This window comes from Chlorocebus sabaeus, chromosome X, assembly GCF_047675955.1.
Source record: "Chlorocebus sabaeus isolate Y175 chromosome X, mChlSab1.0.hap1, whole genome shotgun sequence".
Lineage (NCBI taxonomy): Eukaryota > Metazoa > Chordata > Mammalia > Primates > Cercopithecidae > Chlorocebus > Chlorocebus sabaeus.
Window position 1 is genome coordinate 58,662,518 of NC_132933.1, and position 8,721 is coordinate 58,671,238.

The window sequence follows — 8,721 nt, forward strand, 5'->3', positions numbered from 1 at the left end:
GAAAACATTAATAAGGAACATCTCAGAGAAAACAAAGGAAGGAGAGTTGAAGATTTTATAGGCAACTGAACTAAGGAGTTATCAAGGAGGGATAGAGATGAGTCTTTATCAGAATATGAGTGCAGAGTGATCCTTTATGCTAATTTTTTTTTTTTTTTTTTTTTTTTTTTTGAGATGGAGTTTCACTCTCTTGTGCAGGCTTGAGTGCAGTGGTTGGAGCTCACTTCAACCTCCGCCTCCCAGGTTCAAGCAATTCTCCTGCCTCAGCCTCCCGAGTAGCTGGAATTACAGGAGCCTGCCACTGCACCCGGCTAAATTTTGTACTTTTAGTAGTGATGGAGTTTCACCATGTTGTCAGACTGGTCTTGAGCTCCTGACCTTAGGCAATCCATCTGCCGCAGACTCCCAAAGTGCTGAGATTACAGGCGTGAGCCACCATGTCCGGCCCCATTAGTCATTTTTCAAAACACAGAATGGTGGGAGAATTTCTCAACCATTGAAGGTTTTCATGAACACAGAGCAAAGACAACATTTAGCATTGTCAGTTTCTCCTCTTGTTCAAAACAAATGGATACCATTGCTAACTGAAACACTCAGAAATAAGCATAAACCTCTTCAGTGGGTGAAAGCAGGCTCTAGGAAATTTTCATAAGGACTTCTGATGGCATTATTTCTGCAACATGTGCTGAGCCATTTGTTGAAAAGTGGTGACAAACTTCAATTGTCTTTTTTTTTTTTTTTTAAATATGGAACGCTTCATGAATTTGTGCCTCATCCTTGCAGGGGCCATGCTAATCTTCTCTGTACTGTTCCAATTTTAGTATATGTGCTGCCAAAGCAAGTACTCGATTGTCTTATGTTTCTAGAGATAAGGCATCTTAAAAGAGAAATGCCTAAAAATTTAAAAAGAGACTTATTAGGATAACAGTTTGTATTAAAAGAAGGCAGGAATAAACCTTGAGGTTAATAGTCCAGTGGATTCCAGGAGCTTGGTGGGAGAAAATATTTCAGTTATGCCTCATTGCTCATTGAGCATATTGAAGCTCTCCAGTTAAGATGTTGATATTCTTGATGATGTTGTTCATAGTCTTGGTTACCTGTACTATGAGGGCATACATAACCTGAGCATTTCACCAATCTTCCACAGTGGAAGTGGTCCACATAACATCTTCTCCAGGGAGAATTCTGGCACGTGCATATTCTTCTTGCATGGTGATTCCTTAGAAGCGTACAGCAAGTCTTGGCCTTAAGCTTGAAGAGCTTCTTTAGATCCTGAAGTAGAGGTAGAGGATAAAGCCAGGAAGCCAGCAGCAAAGCAACCTGAATTTGGTTTGGCTTTGAATGGTCATATTTTAGTTTTTGGTGACCCTGAGTAGGGCAGAAGAGAGAATTTAAAAATTTGTATTAGGAGGATTGAAATCAGATATTGAAGAAATTGGAAAAATTGAAAATTTGGGAAGAATTGACAATTTGGGCAAGTTAACATCATCCTGTCCAATTTTCACATAAGTAATATTAAGATTGGCTTATTCCCTGATGGGGGTGTGGATAGGGAGGAGGTAAATTAAATCTTCACCACAAAAGGCAGATGTTGCATATTCATCAGCTACACTTAATTTATAAAATGTTGCAAAATAGTTCAAAGACAATTAACAAGGCTAGAATCTGAAATGATAAGTGTTTGCTATAGTTAATGCATAGTTGTTTATCAAAACAAAAAACTAGAGTAGTCCACCATTATCTAGGAGAGATAAATTCCAAGACCTTCAGTGGGTGTCTGAAACTGCACATAGTACAAAAGCCTGTAATATACTGCCTTTTCCTTTACATATATACCTATTATAAAATTTAATTTATAAATTAGTCACAGTAAGATATTAACAGAAATAGCTAATAATAAAATGGAACAATTAAAACAATATACTTTAATAAAAGTTATATTAATGTGGTCTCTCTCTCCCAAAATATCTAATCCTATTTCATTTATCCTTCTTGTGATGATGAGATAAAGTGAGGTTAATGATATGGGCATTGTGATGTCACATTAGGCCACTATGTATCATCAAAAGGGGGATCATCTGCTTTGGTTGATCCTGGATCATTGAGCCACTACAACGTTGTTGGTTGGATATCAGGAGGAGATAATTTTGATGGGAGTTCTTGATAGTTGCAGTTATCTTGCCAAAATCTTTTGGACGAACATAGTAATCATAAGTTGTTGTCCTTTGTTTTTGTTTTTGTTTTTGGTTTTGTTTTAACTCTTCCTAATTTTGCTACAGGGGTTGTAATCCTTTGGTGATCACACAGGTGATTTCAATGCTTCATTCCATCTGATGATTGAATTTCACAATTTTGTCTTTTAATGTTTGTGCAATTTGAAACACTTTGGCAAAATTTGGTAATGCCTACGCTGTGGGTTCTACTTCAGTTTCTTTTTCAGCTTATTCTTTCTCTTTAGGTGACTCAACAAGTTCTTTTGATTTTGCATTTAACACATTGTGATGGCCTTAAATATGTTCTTCCACTTCTTCATCAAGCGTGTCAGCAAATACTGCTCCACCAACTTTCCTTGTTGTGTGAATGATTTTCCTGACCTCTCCATCGATCCTCATAAAACCTTTAAAATAATATATGACTTAATACCATAAGTTCTTCGGCAGGCATTTACAGTTTCTGGGCGTATTTATTTATTTTTATATTTTTAAACATATGTGTTTATTTCAATAATTTTTGGTGTACAAGTGGTTTTTGGTTACATGGATGAATTGTATAGTGCTGAAGTTTGAGATTTTAGTGCACTGATAACCCAAGTAGTGTACATTGTACCCAATATGTAGTTTTCATCCCTCACCTCCCTGCAAACATCCCTTGTATGAGTCTTCAAAGTCCATCATATAGCTCTGTCTGTCTTTGCATATCCATAGCTTAGCTCCCACTTATAAGTGAGAAAATACAGTATTTGGTTTCCCATTCCTTGGTTACTTCACTTAGAATAATGGCCTCAAACTTCATTCAAATTGCTGAAAATGGCATTATTTCATTCTTTCTTTATGGCTGAGTAGTAGTCCATGGTGTATATACACCACATTTTCTTTATCCACTGATTGATTGATGGGCACTTAGGTTGGTTCCGTATCTTTTCAATTGTAAAATGTGCTGTGATAAGCACACAAGTGCAGGTATCTTTTTGATATAATAACTTATTTTCATTTGGGTAGATACCCAGTAATGGGATTGCTGGATAGAATAGTAGATCTACATTTAGTTCTTTAAGAAATCTCCATACTGTTTTCTATAGAGGTTATACTAATTTATATTACCACCAGCAGTGTATGTGGTGTATTTTCGCTAGTGTATGATGAAAAAGCATTGCCTTTTCACCACATTTATTGATTTTTGACGTTTTAATAATGACCATTTTGCCTGGGGTAAGGTGGTATCTCATTGTGCCTTTAATTTGGATTTTCTGACAATTAGTGATGTTGAGCATTTTTTCATGTTTACTGGCCATTTGTATATCTTCTCTCGACAAATGTCTATTCATTTGACTACTACTGATGAGATTGTTTTTTCTTGCTCATTTGTTTGAGTTCTTAATAGATTCTGGATATTAGTCCCTTGTAAGATGCATAGTTTGCAAATATTTTTCATATTCTGTGGAAAGTCTGTTTAATCTAATAAATAAAAACATGTATATATATATGAAATATAAACATATCATAAATAGTGACAACACTAACAAATCTTTATGGGCTTCCCATACACAGTGCATTTTATGGAATACTTTTATTTATACTATTTTATCCATACCAAGTTAACTTAGAAAAGTCTAAGCATTTCTTCTGTATGACAACCCTTCCCATGAAACTCATTAACAGTGACATAAAATACACGTAATTATTATTAGCTCCTCTCTTTTTATAATACGAAAGAATAAACCCTTTGCGATTTTCCAGGGATCCTGGGGGAACTCTCAAAAGCACTTTAAGGTGCAAAAGATATTTAAGATTCAATTTCAAAAAGTTGAAATGTCAAAAGTTATCGGTATCTATGAACACTTTATTAAGATAAAATCATAGGTTACTGAGAAACAATACTTGGCTCCCTATTTAACCAAAGTGATAATAATCATTCTTTAAAATAAACATAGTATATGACATCAATTTAAACAGTAGTCAGAAATTCCAATATTTCACCTCGCCATAAATGCAATTTAAGAAATTAGCAAAATATGTTAGAATAAACTAATGTGGAACTCCATAAATTAACCAGAGGCATGCAGCAACTGGAAGACTTACTCAAGAAAAATGGCTGAGTCTAGGTACTAACTGAACTTTGTGACATTTTAATGTACCCTAAGTCTATCCCCTGCTCCCTATCTCAGTGATAGTCTTGAAAATAACAGCTAATGTAAACATTAACTGAAAAACCAGAAAGAACTTCAGTCACAAAGAATTGTGGTGTTTTGACCTGCCAAGTCTCAGAAGAAGAGAAAAAAAGAGAAAGTTGCACAAAGAATATTTGAAAAAATAATGATATAAAAAGCCCCAAATTTGGGGAAACTATTAATCCACACATCCAAGAAACTCGATGAATTTCAAATAGAATAAAAGAAATCTTCAGTAGACACTTCATATAACACTGTTGAAAGAAAAAGACCAAAAGATAATCTTGAAAATAACAAGAGAAAGGCAACCTACCACAGACAAGGAATCCACAGATTATTTTTCATCAGAAACCATGGAGGCCAGAAGGCAATAGGATACAATTTGCAAGGTGCTGAAAGACAGAAACTCCCAAAGAAGAATTGTACATCAGCAAAATTTTCTTTCATATATATAGGAGAAAATGTACAGTATTTTCACTAACAGATTTGCAGTACAAGAAATGCTAATGCAAGTCTATCAGAATAAAATTAAAGGACAATAGAAAATAGTTTAAGCAAATATGAAAAAATAAAGAACACCCATAATAGTTACCACACAGCTAAATGTAAAAGGCAGTATTTTAAAAATGACACAATTATATGCTAACTGTAAGGGACTCACTTTAGAGCCAAAGAAATGAATATATAAAAACAAAATGAATAGAAAAAGATATAGAATAAAAATCATAATAAGGGAGCTAGAGAGGTTATATTAATGCAAAACAAAATAGACTTTAAGAGAAAAATTTTCACCAGAGACAAAGGTGGGCATTATATGATGATAAAAGGGTCAATTCATTATCAAGAGATCAGCTGAGCTAGGAAACAGAGAGAGCAAAGTTGCCAGTTGTCAGCATAGTTAATTAAAACAGCAAAAAGACAAAATAAAAGTAATTATCTTAGTAGTTTCTATGTTCTCAGAACTTGAATCATATTTTCTACCTTGTGCAATTTTTTGGCATATAATTTTTCATCGTAGTCTGGAATGATCCTTTGCATTTCTGTTGTATCAGTTGTATCGTGTCCTCCCTGATTTATAATTTTGGGTCTTCTTTTTCCTTAGTTTAGCAAGAAGTTTGTCAAGTTTCTTTTTTTCTTAAAAAAACTGTTTAATTGATCTTTTCTATTTTTCAAGTCTATTTCACTTATTTCTGCTATGACCTTTATTTGCATTCTTCTGCTGAATTTGAGCTTACCTTGTGCTTCTTTTTCTTAGTTCCTTTACATGTAATGTTAGGCTGCTTATTTAAAATCTTATCTACTTTCTTAAAGTAGTCATCTACCAGTATAAACTTCCCTCTTAGAACTGTTCTTGCTGTATCCCATATGTTTCTATATGTTACATTTTCGTTTTCATTTATCTTGAGACATTTTTATTTAACTTTTGATTTATTCATTGACCCATTGCTTATTCAGATCTGTGTTGTTTAATTTTCACATATTTGTATATTTTACAATTTTTCTCATGTGATTTGATTTCTAGTTTCAAACCATTGTACTCACAGAAAAATCTTGATACAATTTCGAACTTTTTAAGGTTTTTAAATATTTGTTTTGTGGCCTAAAATATGATCTATCCTGAAGAATATTCTATGTGTACTTGAAGAAATGCATATTCTGCTGCTGTTAAATGGATTGTACTATATATGTCTGTTAGGTCCATTTGGCCCATAGTGTTATACAAACCTGCTGCTTCCTTAATAATTTTCTATGTGGATGATCTATTCATTGTTGAAAGAGGGATGTTGAAGTCCCTACTATTATTAAGTAGCTCTCTATTTCTACATCCAGTTTTGTTACTATTTCCTTTATATATTTAGTTGCTATGATATTGGGTGCATAGATATATTTAATAACTGGTATATTCTCATTATGAATTGACTCTTCTATCAATATTTAGTGACCTACTTTATCTTTTGTAACACTTTTTACTTGAAGTCTAACTTCTCCGATATAAATATAGCCACTCCTATTTGCATGGAATACCCTTCATAAAGAAATAGAAAATATGAATAGATCAATAATAAGTAAGATTGGGTCAGTAATTCAAAAAACTCAACATTAGAGGACACAAAGTAACAGATAGCTAGGTAAACAATGCTAGAGATCTAATGTACACCATAAAAACATAGGTAATAAATTGTACTGTATATGGGATTAATGCTAAATGAGTAGATTTTAAATTTTCTTGCCACACACAAAAAATGTATAATCATGTGAGATGGTAGATATGTGAATTAAATTAATGACAGTTACCTTTTTACTATCTATACATATCTTGTGGCATCATGTTTTATGTCTTAAGCATATACAATTTATTTTTTCAAAGCTTTCAACAAAGAAAAGGTCAGGACTTGATGGCTTTACTGAATAATTTTACCAAAGCTTTTTAAAAAGAGTTCATGAAAATCTTTCTCACCTGCTTCAAAAAATTGAAGAGGAGAGAATACTGCAAAATTCATTTTACAAGGCTAGCATTACCCTGATTCCAAAGCCAAAAAGGACATTACAAGAAAAGAAAATTATAGGCCAGTATATCAATATCTCTGATGAACATAGAAGTAAAAATCCTCAAACAAAATACCAGTTAACATAACTCAACAGCAAATTAAAAAGATCATATACCATAGTCAAGTGAAATTTATTCCTTGGGTGCAAAGATGGTCCAAATATGCAAGTCAGTTAATGTGATACACACAATAAAGGAAAGCAGGAGACAAATTATAAAATCATCTCTATGGATGCAGAAAAAGCATTTGACAAAATTCAACATCATAAAAACAATAAATTAGGTGTAAAAGAAGTGTGCCTCAACACAACGAAGTCATATGTGGCAAACCCACAGATAAGATCATAATCAATGGGGAAACATTAAAGCCTTTCCTCTAAGATCTGAAAGAAAATAAAGATGCCCACTCTCAACACTTTTATTCAACATAGTATTGGAATTCTTAGCCAGAACAATTAGGCAAGATAAATAAATAAAAGATATCTAATTTGGAAAGGAGGAAATCAAATAGTCCTTGTTTACAGATGATGCGATTTTATCAAAAAACAACAACAGCAAACAAACCCCAAAGCCTTCACTAAAAAAAAAAAAAAAACTGTTGAAACTTACAAATTCAGCAAAGTTGCAGAATACGAAATCAACACACAAAAATCAGTAATATTTTTCTACATTAACAGTAAACGACCTGAAAAGAAAATCAAGAAAACAATTTCATTTATAATAACTACAAAAATAATGAAATACAAATAAGCTAATGATTGGAAGATTTCTATAATGCACACTACAAAACACTAATACAATATTGAAGATACACAAATAAATGGAAAACTATCTTATGTTCATGGATTGGAAGAATTAATATTGGTGAAATATCCATGCTATACAAAATATTCTACAGATTTAATGCAATACCTATCAAAATACCAGTGACATTTTTTACAGAAATAGAAAAGGCAACTCTAAAATTTGTATGGAATCAAAAAAGAATCTGAATATACAAAGCAATCCTAAGCAAAGGAACAAAGCTACAGGCATCATATCATCTGACTTCAATATATATTACAAAGTTACAGTAACCAAAATAGCATGGTACTGGCATAACAGCAGACACACAGACAAAAGGAACAAAATAAAAAGCCCAGAAATAAATTTACAGATTTACGGCTAGGTGATATTCAACAAACGTGTGAAGAACACACAAGGCAAAGTAATTTCCTCAATAAATGATACTGAGAGCATTGACTATCCACATGCAGAAGAATAAAAATAGAATCTTATCTGACATCATATACAAAAATCAACTCAAAATAAATTGAAAACTTAAATGTGAGACTCAAAACGATGCAACTACCAGAAGAACACACAGTGGGAAATCTCCATCACGTTAGTCTGAGCAATGATGTTTTGGATGTGACTTCAAAAGCACAGATAACAAAAGCAAAAATAGACAAAGAGGATTACATCAAACAAAAAAACTCTACACGGAAAAGAAATAACAGAGTAAAAAGACAACCTGTTGAATGGAAGAAAATATTTGCAAAGTATTCATCTGACATGAGACTAATACCCAAAATATACTAGGAAGTCAAAAACTCAGTAGCAAGAAAACAAATAACCCAATTTAAAAATAGGCAAAATATCTGAATAGGCATTTCTCAAGTGAAGATATACAAATGGCTGACAAGTATATAAAAAAATCTTCAGGCCGGGCGCGGTGGCTCAAACCTGTAATCCCAGCACTTTGGGAGGCCGAGACGGGCAGATCACGAGGTCAGGAGATCGAGTC

The 8,721-nt window shown here is 33.1% G+C and overlaps 1 non-coding gene across 1 annotated transcript; it reads right to left on the reverse strand.

The window, feature by feature from the left end:
• Window positions 1–740: 740 nt before the first annotated feature.
• Window positions 741–845, reverse strand: LOC119621054 (U6 spliceosomal RNA). Its single transcript, XR_005237580.1, has one exon. It is a non-coding gene; the product is annotated as a U6 spliceosomal RNA (small nuclear RNA).
• Between the last annotated feature and the right edge of the window lie 7,876 nt (window positions 846–8,721).